General features: G+C 40.7%; 1 long non-coding RNA gene across 1 annotated transcript in view; it reads left to right on the forward strand.

Annotated features, from left to right (window-relative positions):
- The first annotated feature begins 5,482 nt into the window (after window positions 1-5,482).
- Window positions 5,483-17,017, forward strand: part of LOC135106459 (uncharacterized) — a 150,155-nt gene continuing 138,620 nt past the window's right edge. The window contains exon 1 of the long non-coding RNA XR_010271317.1: window positions 5,483-5,554. This is a non-coding gene — a long non-coding RNA (uncharacterized LOC135106459). The remainder of the gene's footprint in view (window positions 5,555-17,017) is intronic.

A 17,017-nucleotide genomic window follows, 5' to 3' on the forward strand; every position in this document is an offset into this window, starting at 1 on the left:
TCAGTCCACCTGCCTTGCGTCTCATACCTGCGCCTGTGCCTAGCTCGCAACGCTCAATGCTGGGTAGTAATTGTGAAGGAGAGGGTGTGTTTAGAGGCGACTGGCGGCTCTCCTACTCTGCCAGTCCCTAGTTGCTCTGGCCAAGACCTCATTCCGCCGCTCCGTTTATGTGCCGCGTATAGCCATCTTTATGACCTCCTCCGCGTATCTAGGAACCGAACTGCTTTGTTTTGGTCTGATGGAAAGCTGTAAAGCTCCGTGTGCCTGTGTGTGTGTGTATGTGCGTAGGATGCTTTTAAGTAGGGAATTGATACTTTGAAGGGTTTTAAAAAAGGACCTGTTTTTGAAGATAGGGTGTGTGGTTTTATGGTTATTTGGTTGGTGAAGGAATGATTTTTTTGTGTTTGTGTGTGTTTATCTGTGTTTTGTAGTTAATCATTGTTTATTTTCGATTTTGTAAGTGTTTTTTTTTTAGGAAGTAGTGCACTTTTTTTTTTTTTGTTTAGTAGGGCTTCATGGGATCTTGTTTTCGTCTTTTTGTCTACTTCCTAATTTTCTTGTTGGGAAGTACTTGTTAGTGTCTTGTTTTGTTTCCTTGACTTCCAGCTAATTAAAGGAGTTATAATTCTCTCTCTCTCTCTCTCTCTCTCTCTCTCTCTCTCTCTCTCTCTCTCTCTCTCTCTCTCTCTCTCTCTCTCTTGTCTAATTACTCTCCTTCATTACATTATAAGGTTTTTAATAATTTCTTGCCTCCCTCCCTTTGTCCCTCCTCCCAGCGCGGGGCTTCTTCCTCTTCTCTCTGGGCCGGTACGAACTATTGTCAAAATATTGCAATACCTTCCCAGTGTTCCCATCCTGTTCTCCTTCTCCTGACCTCTACTTCCTCCCTCTGCCTTCCTCTCTCTGCCTTCCTTCATCTTTCCCCTCATTTCGGCCTCCTCTGTCCTCGTACTTTCCGTCCTCTGCCATAATTTCCCCTTCCGTCCTCCTCTCCCTTCCTCTTCCGTCCATCCTCTAACTTCCTTTCCATCTCTCTCTCTCTCTCTCTCTCTCTCTCTCTCTCTCTCTCTCTCTCTCTCTCTCTCTCTCTCTCTCTCTCTCTCTCTCTCTCTCTCTCTCTCTCTCTCTCTCTCTCTCTCTCTCTCTCTCTCTCTCTCTCTCTCTCTCTCTCTCTCTCTCTCTCTCTCTCTCTCTTTTTGTCTCCTGTAGTTTCTGTCTCTCTCGAGTTGTAATTTTCTCCCTTCTTTTATCTATTTCCATCCTTTCTTTTTCCTTTCTTTTATATTCCTGATTATTCCTATTTCTTATTATTTACCTTGTTTCCAGTTCCTCTTTCATAGAATTTTCTGCTCTTACTCTCTCTGTACTTACTGTTAATCTCTTTCCCCGCTTTCATAGCCTTCCTTTAATATAGTCCACCTCTATAATCTTCTCTCCCCTTCTCCCTCCTCTCCTTCATCCCTCTTTCTCGTTTCCCTTTTCCCTGTCTTTCTCTGTCTTTCCTTTGCAGGTTCTCGTTCCCACTCCTGCTCTATGTGTCCTCGCCTTTTCATTCTTCCTTCCCCTTCCTAATCTCCCTTCCCTCCTCTTAATATTGCGACGGTGACTCACACTTGCGTTGCCTTCCTCTGATGTCTGTATGTTTCCCTAAGAGTAATTAATTAAAGGGATTTTCATCTTATCGCATACAGACTTTCCTGAGCACACTGAAAAATGTATTCCCTTTGCTCGAAAAAAAAAAAAAAGACATCAAATGGGGAGAGTTTCATAAGTGAGTTTTTTTTTATTTATTTTTTTTCCTGGTATTTATCTGATACACTGATGAAGGAAGTTTTGGAAAGTCTCTTGCTGAGGAAAAGTATTTTGTTTTTCCTACAGCCCTGTCGAGAAAAATCCCACGCTGACAGGTACACCTAATCACCGCCAACACACCTGCCTGCCTCCTGTCTTATCCCCACGGCCAGGTAAACACCCTCCTCTGCCTCTGATAAAGTAGAGAGGGAGGGAAAAGAAAGGCTCGCTTACTGAGTTGAAACACCCAAAGTTTACTCACTTAAACTTTACCTTGGTCAGACTTGAGGAGATGAACATGTCTCTCGATCTTGGAAGAGGAGGAGGAGGAGGAGGAGGAGGAGGAGGAGGAGGAGGAGGAGGAGGAGGAGGAGGAGGAGGAGGAGGAGGAGGAGGAGGAGGAGGAAGAAGAGGAGGAGGAGGAGGAGGAGGAGGGGAGCGCATCTAATAAGCTGATTAAGAAGTGTGTGAGTTGCAAGTTAACGAGTGAAGATAAAGCTGGGTTAAGGTAAGTTTACGAGATGACTAAAACATGAGAGAGAGAGAGAGAGAGAGAGAGAGAGAGAGAGAGAGAGAGAGAGAGAGAGAGAGAGAGAGAGAGAGAGAGAGAGAGAGAGAGAGAGAGAGAGAGAGTCTACAAACTTATCTCAAACTAAAATCTACGGCAGGATTTTGAATGATTAAGGTTGCATAATTTATAAAGCGATTTGAAGATCGTAGACTTTGGAATTTTCAGCCCTATGAAAGAAAAAAACCTATATTTTTCTTTTTGATTAGAACAGAAAGAAGATAAACTAATAAACAAATGCAATACAAAAACGAATCGAGAATGCAAATGAAGACTCAGTGAGTAAAAAAAGGAAGACAAAGTAGGAATGAAAGTAAAAAAAAGTGTTGTGGAAAGAAAAATTAGATAAAGTTAAGAGAATTAGAATCTGCTAATCGCCGCAGGAAATGGAATTAAAGATAAAAGTAGAAAAAGAAGTAAATGATTCTTGGTCTTCTAAAAGTACTAGAAATTGTAGGCTTAGATTATTTGTGTATGTATTGTATTGAAATGTCTATCCTACGGAAAAAGGCTACTTAGTGTGCCTTGAAATGAATGAAATGTAGCTCAGAATGTATTTGAAATGTTAAATGAAAGTGCAGTTAGACTCTAATACTCACATGCTCTTGTACTACTGAAACTGTTCCCTTACCAAAGCGCGCGTGTGTGTGTGTGTGTGTGTGTGTGTGTGTGTGTGTGTGTGTGTGTGTGTGTGTGTGTGTATGTGTGCTCGCGTGTGTGAGCGAGTGAGCGCGGTTACGAAAAGAAAACTGACCATATGATAAGCCTTAGAGAGGTTTACAGATTTTCTTCTCCCGCATTTCTCTAACTCTCATGTTTTCTCGAAGCAACCACAGCGGATAATATTCTTACCACAACGAGAGAGAGAGAGAGAGAGAGAGAGAGAGAGGAGGGAGGAATCGTCTGGCTACACATTTTAAGGTTTCTGGCGAGCTTAACGTTGGACTAGACTTCAGGTCGGCCATGCATACAACATTCGCCAGGGGAGCTGTAGAGTACATTGCTCCTCCTTGCTCCTTCTCCTCCTCCTCTTCCTTCTCTTCCTCCACTCGTCGTGCGCACGTGTGGAAAGGAGAGAGAGGAAGGGATGGCTAGCTTATGACTATTCAAATTAGTCATGGGTGAGCTTCGGCCCTGTGCCAGCCACCGACCACCTGGGGATATGTTCTCGCCCTGACACCTCCCACGTACGTACCTTGGAAGTGGCGGTGGTGGTGGTGGTGGTGGTGGTGGTACTGGGTCGGAAGAGGCTCAGTTCAAGGACTTAACTATTGATGATACTTAAGTGGCGGCGGAGGAGATGCAAGAAGAGTTGTGAATGGAATCGATATGAAGAAAGGTCAGAGTTGATGGGAATACACTCACATATATTGCTGTGTGTGGCGTGGACGGAGTGTGCGGTGGTGGAAAGAAGCCTTGTGAGGAAATTAGGAACGGAAATTAATTAAGGAATGGAGTTAATTTGTAACTTCTTGCCCAGTACGAAGTTTATAATTATAACACTAGACTGTCAAAATAATACACTTGAAAAAATAAGTATCGTGTTCACAAGATATCTAAATAATAGTAATCTACTTGTTATAATAGCACGAATTTGTTTGCTCTGTTGAAAATAAGAACAATAATCGCATATATTCCATGACTTAACACGAGGACATGAGAAAATTAACAAGTAAACTTCCATGAGAATACATTTCCAACTTAAACTCAGCAAATAATAATGAACCATGAATAAAAAATTAAACCCAAACTTCTGACTCCTCTAACTTTCCACAAACATTACCAGCAAACCTAACCACTAGCAAGCAAAGCATCCGTGACAATCAAAACCAAACCTTCTCTCGTACCACTCATAGCCAGGAGAAAGCAATAGGGCCTTCCCAGCACCACTAGCTAATAACTAATGCTAAGCCATCCATCGCCCTAAGCCTGTTTTAGCCCTGAAGGAAGACCCATTAGGGCATTACTTAGACTTAATGGAGGAAGCTAATGTCAATGGGAAGGAGAGAGAGATAGAGAGAAGGAAGGAGAGTGAAGTAATGTGATGTGAGTGCGTGAGTGTGTGTGTGTGTGGTGAGTGTGTGAGTGGCATCTGCGCCTGAGAAACAACAGCCGCTTCTCCTAATCCAACTTGCGCCAATATGGGCCACGCGTCCCTTTGCAGGAATTGGATTATCGTTCATGTGGGAGGAAAGAAAAACAACGGTACTGTTTTTTGGGTGGGCGTTGTTTGGTGAGGTGTTTTCCGCGTGTATGTGGGTGGGGGGTGTGGTATGTGTGTGTGTGTGTGTGTGTGTGTGTGTGTGTGTGTGTGTGTGTGTGTGTGTGTGTGTGTGTGTGTGTGTGTGTGTGTGTAGGTGTGTGTGTGTGTGTGTGTGTGTGTGTGTGTGTGTGTGTGTGTGTGTGTGTGTGTGTGTGTGTGTGTGTGTGTGTGTGTGTGTGTGTGTGTGTGTGTGTGTGTGTGTGTGTGTGTGTGTGTGTGTGTGTGTGTGTGTGTGTGTGTGTGTGTAGGGGGAACAGTATATTTTCTTTCAATTTTCCTTCCTTTTCTGTATTATATTTTCCGTTTGATCTGCTGTTTTATCTCTTGACTTAGTTAAATTCCTTCTTTATCGTTACTTTTATCAAACGTAACTTTTAATTTCTACTTTAAAAGTAAAAGATAACAATTTTTTTTTTCGTAATTTTCTGCTTAATTGTGGGCATAAGAGACAAAAGATCGTTTAAACTTGTCACTTTCTTGATTTTGGAACATTGAAAATCGAGCAGTATTTTTATTAACGTTCTGGTAGATTAGTTTTCCGCTTCACTTCCCTCGTGATCAACTTCTACATTTTTCATTGCCAATTATTTACCTTCGAATATATATATACATATATTTATTTTTTTTCTTTCACCGAATCAGTCTAGTATTTACCCGTCCCTTTACTTTCACATCGCTACACTCTATTTACCCTGGATCACGTCTAGTATACATTCTAACATTTACTTATACTATTTACCCGTCACTCATTACCTACGTGATTAAAGTAAGCGTCATATTTACCTTGATATTTTTTTACACTATCTTTTTACTTTATCTACTTCTACGTCAACTTAATCACGTGCTCCTTCTTCCCGTGCAGGACGAGGAGAAGGAACCCAGGCTGGAGACACGCCCTTCCCTTCCCTCCTGGACTTGATGGCCTTAATGAGGTAATTACCACCTTTTTATCAGCAGCGGGAGACCTTAAGGGAACAGGGATGTCAAGGATGGCGGCGGTGATGGTGGTGGTGGTAGAACAAATACTAATAGTAGTAGTAGTAGTAGTAGTAGTAGTAGTAGTAGTAGTAGTAGTAGCAGAGAGAGAGAGAGAGAGAGAGAGAGAGAGAGAGAGAGAGAGAGAGAGAGAGAGAGAGAGAGAGAGAGAGAGAGAGAGAGAGAGAGAGAGAGATATGAAAATACTCTTCTCCTTGTTAATTGGTACACACACACACACACACACACACACGCACTCTCTCTCTCTCTCTCTCTCTCTCCTCTCTCTCCTCTCTCATCTCTCTCTCTCTCTCTCTCTCTCTCCTCTCTCTCTCTCTCTCTCTCTCTCTCTCTCCCCATCTCCTGACCTTTATCGTTAATCACTATTGGGTATTGAATTAAAAACCAACAGCGTCATTCTGAACACATCCATTAGAGTTCATTTGACCTTCAATTAAAATCCTGCTATTCATTTATTTACTCTTAATTCTACGGAAGTGAATGTCTATATAAATGTTCTCTGTATTTTGCCGTTTTGAGGCAGCGAATACATAGTTTTATTTTTTAGTTTATTATTATTATTATCATTATTATTATTAGTGCTACTATTGTTTTTTTTAATCCAATTACTTTCCGAGTAAATTATTCGCCATTTAAATGATCACGTTAGAAATGAATAGAGTTACCCAATTAGTTTGTTTTCTCTTTCCTCTCGCTCTCTTCCTGTTTGATTTATATTTGTTTTTTTCCTCCTCTCTCTCTCTCTCTCTCTCTCTCTCTCTCTCTCTCTCTCTCTCTCCTCTCTCTCCTCTCTCTCTCTCTCTCTCTCTCTCTCTCTCTCTCACACACACACACACACACACACACACACACACACACACACACACACACACACACACACACACACACCACACACACACACACACACACACACACACACACACACACACACACACACACACACACACACTCGTATTTTTTCTCTCATCACTGACCATTTTTACTATTAATTCCTTGTTTACTTTTTTTTTTCTTTTTAGTTAGTGTCTCATTAACTTTTTTCATCATTTATCGACGGTTATTTATTTTTTTTTAATCATTTTCGTTTTGGTTTTATACTTACACTTTTTACATCCATTTCCTTTTCAGTTGACGGTTTTCCCCACCCACCCCGTTCCCATTTCATTCTGTTATTATTCGTCTTGATTGTTTACTTTAATTTTCTACATCCATATAATTTTCAGTTGACTTTATCTAAGCTTCTCATCCTTTTCCAACATACGTATCTTTTGAAGTCAATGTTTTGGAGTCTTCGTATTCAAAGTGGCGGCGATGACTTGGGTTCAATGACTCAGTACCAGAAAACTGCGGGGGAGAGAGAGAGAGAGAGAGAGAGAGAGAGAGAGAGAGAGAGAGAGAGAGAGAGAGAGAGAGAGAGAGAGAGAGAGAGAGAGAGAGAGAGATAGAAAGAGAAAGAGAGGTGGGGGGGGGGAGGGGGAAGAGAGACACGAGCACACACATCAACAGGTACGCGTAATGAAGGTGTAGAGGAAAGGTTAATTAGTGAGATCGAGTACCTTGTGAGAAGTCAGGGAACCTCGCCACTCACTCCCTGCTCCTCTTCCTTCCCCTTCTTCTCCTCGTCCTCCAAGAACTGCTGATATTTCGAGGTAGGAGAAGTAGTAGTTTCGACATATGAGATAAGCAGGTGTAATAAAAAAAGAATAGGAGGGAGAGAAGTGAGGGAGAGTCTTGCCGATCATTCCCTTCTCTTTTTTTCTTGTATTCTTCCCTTGTTCTACTCCTACTCCCAATATTATGAGGTAGTAGAAATAGCTTGGTAGTCACTCAGTACTCATCTTTCTTCTCCCTTACCTTCCTCCTCTTTCTCTCTCCCTGATATGAAATGGAAAAGTACTTTTGATATGGATGATAAGGAGGAGGAGGAATAAGCATATGATAAGGACAAGAGGAAGAAAAATGAGAGAAAGATTTGTTAATTATATCTAAAATCCTGTTCTTTTTCTCTTCCCTCCTCTTCTCACCATCTTCCTCTTTCCCCTGCTACTCTCCCCTTCCTCTTCGTCCACCTTAAGCCAAAGTAAGCCCACTGCCACACCTCAGTACAGGGTCTCGTGGGCATGACAAAAGCTAATGAGAGCGCCACACCGCCAGACCCACGCTAACACCGCCCTAATTAGACAATGTATACGGTATAACAAGGTCGTTTCCTGGACGAGGTTCCGCTCCTACCGCGCCACGCCATTACAGAGGTGCTCAATCCTGCGTGTAATTGCCCAGCGGGACCCCAGGAAGGACGCACACCCGCCCAGGAGGGGAAAACTCGTTCTCATTGCTGAAGGTAAATAGGGAAAATGTGAGCATGAACCAACATTAAGAGGAAAGAAAGAAGATGAGGAGTGCATTATGCATTCTCGCCGCCCAGGATTCATTTTGACGTGTGTTGTAAAAGGAAGATAGGAAGGAGTAACATTTACGTGGACAAAGATAAACTGATGTAACTGATGGAAGGGAAAGTTAGAGAAACTGATGCATTGTCGCTATTCGCTATTCATATTGACGTAGAAACACGAAGATATACAAACTTATAAACATACAGTGGCACGCTGTAGGAGGACGATATGGAGAGAAAAACGCGTACATGAACCAACATGATAATAATGAAAAGAAGAGAAAAATTACAAGTGATTTGTATTTTGTCGCTCCTCAGAATTCAAATAAAAATAAGGATATAGAAGGCAATACTCAGACTTACTTTACATATATATAATAAGCTGATAAGTATTAGCAAATACACGAGGGAATGGCATGAAGCAAAAACGACGAATAAGAGAGATGAAAACAACAGGTACAGTCACAAACTAACTGACTGTCTTCAGCCTCTCTCTCACCGCCGCAATGTTGCATATCTAGCTGTCTTCTACCGCTATTTTCATGCTAACTGCTCTTCTGATCTTGCTAACTGCATGCCTCTCCTCCTTCCGCGGCCTCGCTGCACAAGACTTTCTTCTTTCTCTCACCCCTATTCTGTCCACCTCTTTAACGCAAGAGTTAACCAGTATTCTCAATCATTCATCCCTTTCTCTGGTAAACTCTGGAACTCCCTGCCTGCTTCTGTATTTCCACCTTCCTACGACTTGAATTCCTTCAAGAGGGAGGTTTCAAGACACTTATCCACCAATTTTTTGACCACTGCTTTGACCCTTTTATGGGACTGGCATTTCAGTGGGCATTTTTTTTTATTAGATTTTTGTTGCCCTTGGCCAGTGCCCTTCCTACATAAAAGAAAAAAAAGAAAAAAGGTACAAGTAACCGACCTGTCTGAACTGTCCTGTACTGAAGTGAAAAAAACAGACGAAAAAAAAAAAAAAAAACATACACCGTGAATAAAAAGTTTTAATTATCGGAGAATTGCCCTGTTAAATTACGTGGATTTGTTGTATGAATAAAAGCGACGCGCGTCATCACAACCTATACGTATGGGTGTGTATAGGGAGGAAGTAAAAAATACACAGTAACAATGCGTATAGGGAGACGAGTAATTACGAGCCAGTAGAACGTTGATAAAGTGGCGGCCGCTGCGAGCATGGAAGTGATGGATGATGAATGGGTTAATTAAAACGGATGAATGTCCTGTAATAAAGGATGAAAGAGAGAATGAAAAGCCAATGGAAAGTGAATATATGTAAGTAACAGAAAAACAGAAAAGCGGCGGATGAGAGAAGAGAGAGATAAATGTTAGAAGAAAAGGAAGTTATAGATAATGAAATGGAGTGCAAATTCAATGAAAAACCAAAGACAACATAATACATACACGAATAGGTAATAGAAAAGCGGCGCAATGAGAAGTATGGATGAGAGAAAGAGAGATATAAATGCTGAAAAAAAAAGGAAGAACAATAATGAGGTGGAATGAAATTTGAATATGTATAGAATAGGCAAATGAAAGTCGAGATACAGATAAGAAACGAGAGACTGATCGATGAAAAAGGGAAAAATAAATAAATAAAAGATAAGGAAATAAACTCAATACGGAATATCAGCACTAACAAAAAATATACAAAACTCATGAAAGTCTAAAAAAAAAAAATAACGAAAACAAAATAGAACATAAATCAAGGGAAACTGAAAATGATAGAATATGGAAAGGCAGGAAAAGAGAAAACTCAAACAAAACAAACCAAAAACCCACCACTAAATGAAAATATAACAGCATTTCTGCAAGCAAGTCACAATAGATATGATATGATATGATACTCTCGTCACTTGTCTTAATGCAGTGAAGAGAACAAACCCAATCATTTCCACGGTTAACCAAAGCGATTCTGTTTTGATTCCTGGAATTATGCTCAGGTGTTGCTAATTGTACAGGCGTTGACCTTTACCTGTGTGTGTGTGTGTGTGTGTGTGTGTGAGTGTGTGTGTGTGTGTGTGTGTGTGTGTGTGTGTGTGTGTGTGTGTGTGAGGAAAAGCAGATGAATGTATAAGATGGGATTAGTAGTAAATATTATGGAATGGATTAACGAGACAGTGCTTGCTTTTTTGAAGGGAAGTGTACCTATAATAGAAAACGGCAAGTATAGTTAGGAGAGTTGCCAAATAAAAAAAAAAAGAAAAAAAAACGAAAAAAAAACGTTCATTTATTAAGTGCAAAGTAATTACTGTTGCGTGGAATTTCAATTAAAGTAATTTTTATTGTTATTTGGGATATATTCGACCTGCTGCTACTACGTGGATTTAATTAAACTCATAAACTAAATTTTTGTTGAAGTAAACGGTGATTTTTTTGAGAATGTCTATCGTCGATACAAGCCGATACGTAACTGACCACCACCACCACCACAACTACTACTACTACTACTACTACTACTACTACTACTACTAATAATAATAATAATAATAATAATAATAATAATAATAATAATAATAATAATAATAATAATAATAATAATAATACCACCGACAACTCTGCCATCACCACTGCTGCTGCTTCCACCACCACCACCACCACCACGACCGTCACCACCACCACCACCGTCACCACCACCACCACGAAGAACAATAGTATATATCATTATCACTATCTGTCTTCCCCCACTTCCCTCCTACGCACACTCACAAACACCCACACCCCACACACACTATTCCCACATTATATTCCTTATGCTAAATCCAAAGAATCAGGGAACATTATGAGTAAAGAGAGTACATTACAAATACTACAACACCCATTCAGTATTTTATCGTGAGTTTTATAATCCTTTTTTTTCGTTGTTTCGCAATGAAAGTATCGTTTATTATATTATCAGCCCAACAACATTTTCCACGTCCGAGAGAGAGCAGGAAGCATATATAAACCTGCTAATCAGTCTCTCCCTATAATCATCTGTTTCTTTTAAGACATTCTTTTTTTTTTTTTGTCCTACATTATCTTCAAAACGTACTTCTATACATTAGCAAACATAAAATCTCCCTCATATTCTGCTTTCTTTATGTTCATCCCAACAATATATTCTAGTGGTCTCTGTTGACAAAAAGGCGACCATAACTGTGAAAGCAAATATTAGTAGTAGTAGTAGTAATAGTCGTAGTAGTAGTAGTAGTAATAGTAGTAGTAGTAGTAGTAGTAGTAGTGGTAATGGTGATAATAGCAGTGGTGGTAGTTGTAGCATCAGTAGTAGTGGTGGTGGTAATAGTAGTAGTTCTATTGGTGGTAGTAGTAGTAGTAGTAGTAGTAGTAGTAGTAGTAGTAGTAGTAGTAGTAGTAGTAGTAGTGGTAGGTGGTGGTGGTGGTGGTGGTAATAGTAGTAAAAGTGGTGATGGTAATAGTAGTGGTAGTCGTAGTAATAATAGAAATAGTAAACGTAATAGTAGTAGTAGTAGTAGTAGTAGTAGTAGTAGTAGTAGTAGTAGTAGCAGTAGTAGCTGTAGTCGTTAGAGTAGTAATCAAAATAATGTAATGAAGTAAAAACACTAACAACGACAATACAAGCAGAAACACTACATAAACTCAGTGGAGAATTAAGAGCATTACAATTCACAAAGACGCGGCTCCTACGTACTTTTTTCACCACCATCTCGTAATGTTTACAGCAATCAGGAGCCAAAATATTTACGCATCGCCAGGTAATTTCTGGTGCAAAGAGGTAAGCAGTACTGGGATGCACCTGAATAATTACCGCCCATCAGTCCACCTGTCTGTGTTTATTTATGAGTCTGTTCTGTCCATTTGTTTAACTGTCTATTCTTTCGATTTATCTACGTATTTATGTAGCTGTCCATTTGTCTCTCTGTTCATCTTTTCCATTGTCTGTTTCCGTCTAATTACCTATGTATCTCTATCTCTCCATATATTTACCTTTTAATTTCTCTATATTTGTATGAATCCATATGATTTATCTGCGTGCGCATAATCTCTCTCTCTCTCTCTCTCTCTCTCTTCTCTCTCTCTCGTCTCTCTCTCTCTCTCTCTCTCTCTCTCTCTCTCTCTCTTCTCTCTCTCTCTCTCTCTCTCTCTCTCTCTCTCAAGGAGCCGCTGCTCAGCTCAGCCGTGGCTGCACTAACGAGGCACCACTGCTTCCTTCCCTCCGTTGATTGCTCCTCCTCCTCCTCCTCCTCCTCCTCCTCCTCCTCCTCCTCCTCCTCCTCCTCCTCCTCCTCCTCCTCCTCTCCTCTGCCTCTCCCTCCTCTTCTCCCTCTCCCTCCTCCTCCTCCTCCTCCTCCTCCTCCTCCTCCTCCTCCTCCTCCTCCTCCTCCTCCTCCTCCTCCTCCTCCTCCTCCTCCTCCTCCTCCTCCTTCTTCTCTTTCTTGATCTTCGTCTTGCTTTACTTTAGTCCACCTCTTCTGTGTCTTCTTTCTTCATATACTCAAATTTTCCTCCTCCTCCTCTTCCTCCTCTCCTTGATTTGGTCTTAAGTTGCTCCTTTCTTTGCTAATTATTTCATGGTTCTTTGATATTCTAGTTTTTATTCGTCTTTTCCTCTTCTTCTCCATTAGCTTTCTCATCGACATTCTCCTTGTTTGCTGAGGAAGGATTCTCTCTCTCTCTCTCTCTCTCTCTCTCTCTCCTCCTCCCCTCTCTCTCTCTCTCTCTCTCTCTCTCTCTCTCTCTCTCTCTCTCTCTCTCTCTCAGACGTGCGCGCGCGTGCGCTCTCACTCTCATCTACTCGTGTCTTATCTCTTTCGCCATCTGACCTTCTCTCTCTCTCCATCTCCCTTTCATCAGTTAATTAGTATTTCCTCTCCCTTCCTCATATTCTTTCCCTCTTCTTCCCGAGTGGTTTTCCAGTTCATTCCGAGTATTTACTTTGTTCCTATTTTCCTCTAGACTTTCCTTTCGACTTTTATCTCCTTTCCTTCTTTTGTCTCTCTTTTAGGTTTCATTGACCTCACCTTTCTGTTTTATGTGTTATATATATATATATATATATATATATATATATATATATATATATATATATATATATATTTATATATATAATATAATATATATATATATATATATATAATATATTATATATATATATATATATATGTTGTGTGTTTGTTTATTGACTGATTCTACAAATGTTAGGTTTAATTTTCGAGGTTTGTTTTGTCTCCTTTAATTTCCATTTTCCTATTTTTTCTACTTCCATTAGCTTCCATCTAATCTTCTACCATCTACCTTCCTCCTTCCTTCTCCTCCTCCTCCTCCTCCTCCTCCTCCTCCTCCTCCTCCTCCTCCTCCTCCTCCTCCTCCTCCTCCTCCTCCTCCAGCATGTCCCTTCCCATTTCCTTCTCGAGGAATTCTCTTCACGTTCCTTCCCTTTATCTTCCACATCTAAGATTAGTTTGTCTGTACCTTTCCCTCTTTTATTCCAAACTTGCTTCCCTTCCTCCTCGTCTTAGTCCTCGTCCTCCTCCTTTTCCTCTTCCTCCTCCTACTTGTCCGTTCTCTTCCTCCTTTCCCTCAATAATGTATTTTTCTCTTCCTCGTATATTTTAATTTGCATTTTCCAAAGAATTTTTCTACGGTCATGATTACTACTACTACTACTACTACTACTACTACTACTACTACTACTACTACTACTACTACTACTACTACTACTACTGCTACTACTACTGATATAACTGGTTTAAAGTAAGATATTGTCTTAATTGCCGTCGTTTTACTGTCTTGTCTCTTACAGCCTTCGATAATTATAGTAACCTCTTCCTTTCATCGCGGCAAGGAGAGAAAGGAGAGAAGTAAAAAAAAAAATTTTTTTTTAAATGATCAAAGGAGAAAAATAAACGAGGCAATAATAGCGAAACAGACGTTGACACCTCTCGATTCGACACACACACACACACACAACACACACACACACACACACACACACACACACACACACACACACACACACACACACACACACACACACACACTAGTTTGTCACCTGGGCTCTTCACCTTTCGTTATAAAATACACGAGAGCGATATTAGATTTTGAAGCAGCTTTGTTATTTTCTTTTTTCTTATTTTTTTGTGGAGGAGGAGGAGGAGGAGGAGGAGAAGGAGGAGGAGCACGAAGAGGAAGAGGAGGAAAGGGAAACGAGAAACAAGAAAAAATAGAAGAAGGATGATTATATTATCAGAAATAGTAGGAGGAAGAGGAGTATGAGGAGGAAGAATAGAAAGTGTAGGGAGGAGGAAGAGGAGAACAATAGGAAGAACAAGAACAACACCAAGAGAAATTGCAGAAGAATGATAAGCAGAAGTACCCGTAGGAGGCAGATGAGAAAAAAAAGAAATTATTATCAAAAGAAGAAACAGAGAAGGAGAAAAAATAAGTAAGACTGTTTGGGTATAGAAAAAAAAAAAAGGGGGTATGGTCTTGGTGACAGCTCGTGAAGGGAAGGATCCACCCACCTCAGGTTCCCGTCACGCTCTGCCAAGTCAGGTAATAGAAGGCCACGACAAACGACATCCATTAGTAGCAAATATCACACTAATTGCTGCCGCAGAAATCGCCTTTATTGCTCCCCTCCCTCTCCCTTACCCGCCTCCCTTTGCACTCACATAATTTGCAGAGGGAATGGTGGAGTGGAGGAAGGAGGAAGCGGGGGAGGTGGAGGGAGGGAGAGAGGAAAGAAATGGAGGAAAGGAAGGGTTAGTAGAAGCGATAATTCTCGGTATGATCGTTTGCTGATTTTGTGGGTAAGTTCCTCTCTCTCTCTCTCTCTCTCCTCTCTCTCTCTCTCTCCTCTCTCTCTCTTCTCTCTCTCTCTCTCTCTCTCTCTCTCTCTCTCTCTCTCTCTCTGTATTGCTTACGTTGATTTATACTCGTACAAAAAAGTATAATCGTACATTTCCACATTTCCTTTTGTGTGGGTGTAGGAAAGGTACTTATCACTGAGTGCTGCAGGGTGGCATTGGGCATTGCTGAAGTGATGTCACGTCCTGGTAAATGTACGTGGTCAGCAGTACCTTTGTGACGGGAATTTTGAGCTGTTTTCACCCCGTCAATCTTATCTTCTGTTGCGTTTGTGTTGTTATTGCTATTTTTATTATTGCTGTTAAGATGTGGTAATATTTTAATGTGTATTAATTCTTCTTCTTTACCGGCTATTTTATTAGTCCAAGTATAAAGTCGTGTCATAATCTATTTCTTGCGGCCACTTTCTCTAAATCACAAGCGAATTTTATCCAATCATAATAAATCCAGTCTTTTCTTTCCATTCTCCTATTGTAGCCATCTATATTTTCTTTTGTCCTCTTTGACCCTCCTTCTGTTACCAGCTTCGTTCCTCCTTTCATCCTTACTTTTCCTTCCTTCCTTACTTTTCCTTCCTTCCTTTCGTATTTTTGTTATTCCCACTCTACTTCTCTTTTCCTTTCTTACTATTCTTCCTGCTTTCTTACAGTCCACCTTCTCTGCCTTCCGTATTTTCTAGGATGTTTTTACTTGTCTCTCTTCCTCTCTATTTTCTGTCCCTTTTGACCGTCCTTCCTATCTTCTATAGCTTCCTTCGTCCTTCCTTCCCTCCTTCCATAGCTAAGCCCGTCATTCCTTCCCTCCTTATCAAGCTTTCCCACTCCCTCCCTCTATCTTCCTGTAACATTCTCTCCTCCATTCCTCCTCCTATAATATCTCCCTCCCTCCTCCTCTCCTTCTATAACCCCTCCATCCCTCGTGTCCTCCTTTTATACAAGTAATACCCCCACCGCCACTCCTATAACAATGCACGTTCTTCGTTCTCTGCTTCAATACCATCACCTTCACCGCCTTTCCTATGACTTCCTTTGTCTCTCCTTCCCTTTTGTAACATGCCCTGTCCTTCCTTTCCTTCTATAATTTCTCCTGTCATTCTTTCCCTCATGTAACTTCTTCCCTCCTTCCTCGCCTGTCCATTCTTCCCTGCTACAATTTCCCCTTTCATTCCTTCCCTTCTATAACTTCTCGTCCTTCCCACCTACAACATGCCCTATCCCTCCTTTCCTTCCTTCACACAGAAAACTCATGCTTTGCCTTCATGAGGTCGGCCGTGGCTCCCTCCCTTTCTCTATCCCTTTCTGCCTCCTTCAGCTCCGCCACCACATCCCACTCGTCGCGGGGATCAAGCTAATTAGGAGTCTAAGACGTGAATAGACCGTCTTTTGGCGGCGCGACAGAGCGGGATTATCCAGTCGGGCACTTGCTTCTGCTTAAAAAAAATGTTGCCATAATGTCGAGATCCATGTGAAGCTTCAACTCTTATTCTTTGGGTTCTGAAGCTTCACTGCAAAGGTTCAGGTCTAATTAGTTGTTGATCTGTGGTTAAAGGGTATTTTTATTTATTTATTTATTTTATTATTATTTATTTTATTTTATTTATTTTTTTTTTCATTTGGTGGGGTGAATTTGAGTGGATGTTTTTGGGCTCAGTGCTTTAGGGTGGATTTTCATTTATTTTTCTAGTTGATTTTTGGTGTTTTTTGGGGCAGACTTTTCAGGACTTAAGGGATTTATTTCTGTGTTTTTAGAAGTAATATTAGTTGTATTCTTATGCATCATTTTGGGTGGATATTAAATGTATTTCTGGTTGATTTCCTGCTACATTTTATGCCTTCAACTGGAAACTACATGAAATTTTTAGGTATAATTTTTAGGTCGAATTTCCAGGGTACTTTCCGGTTTAAATATCCCATTAGTTATTTATTTTTTTTTTTTATTCCAGGAGTACATTGGGTACGTGCGTTTTTTGGTTGATTTTGTTTGTTATTTTTGTTTGCCTCGCCAAAGCTTCATTTTACAGTCGATGCTTTGAACGAGGCTGCCTGTCAAGGGTTCGGAGGCTGGCGTGCTGCGTCCAGTGAACGGAGCACCAAACTCTGTGAGGTGTTAATATATTTACTCATTAATTAATTACCTCGTGACTGATGATTGAGCTGCG

This window comes from Scylla paramamosain, chromosome 13 (genome assembly GCF_035594125.1).
Source record: "Scylla paramamosain isolate STU-SP2022 chromosome 13, ASM3559412v1, whole genome shotgun sequence".
Taxonomy (NCBI): domain Eukaryota; kingdom Metazoa; phylum Arthropoda; class Malacostraca; order Decapoda; family Portunidae; genus Scylla; species Scylla paramamosain.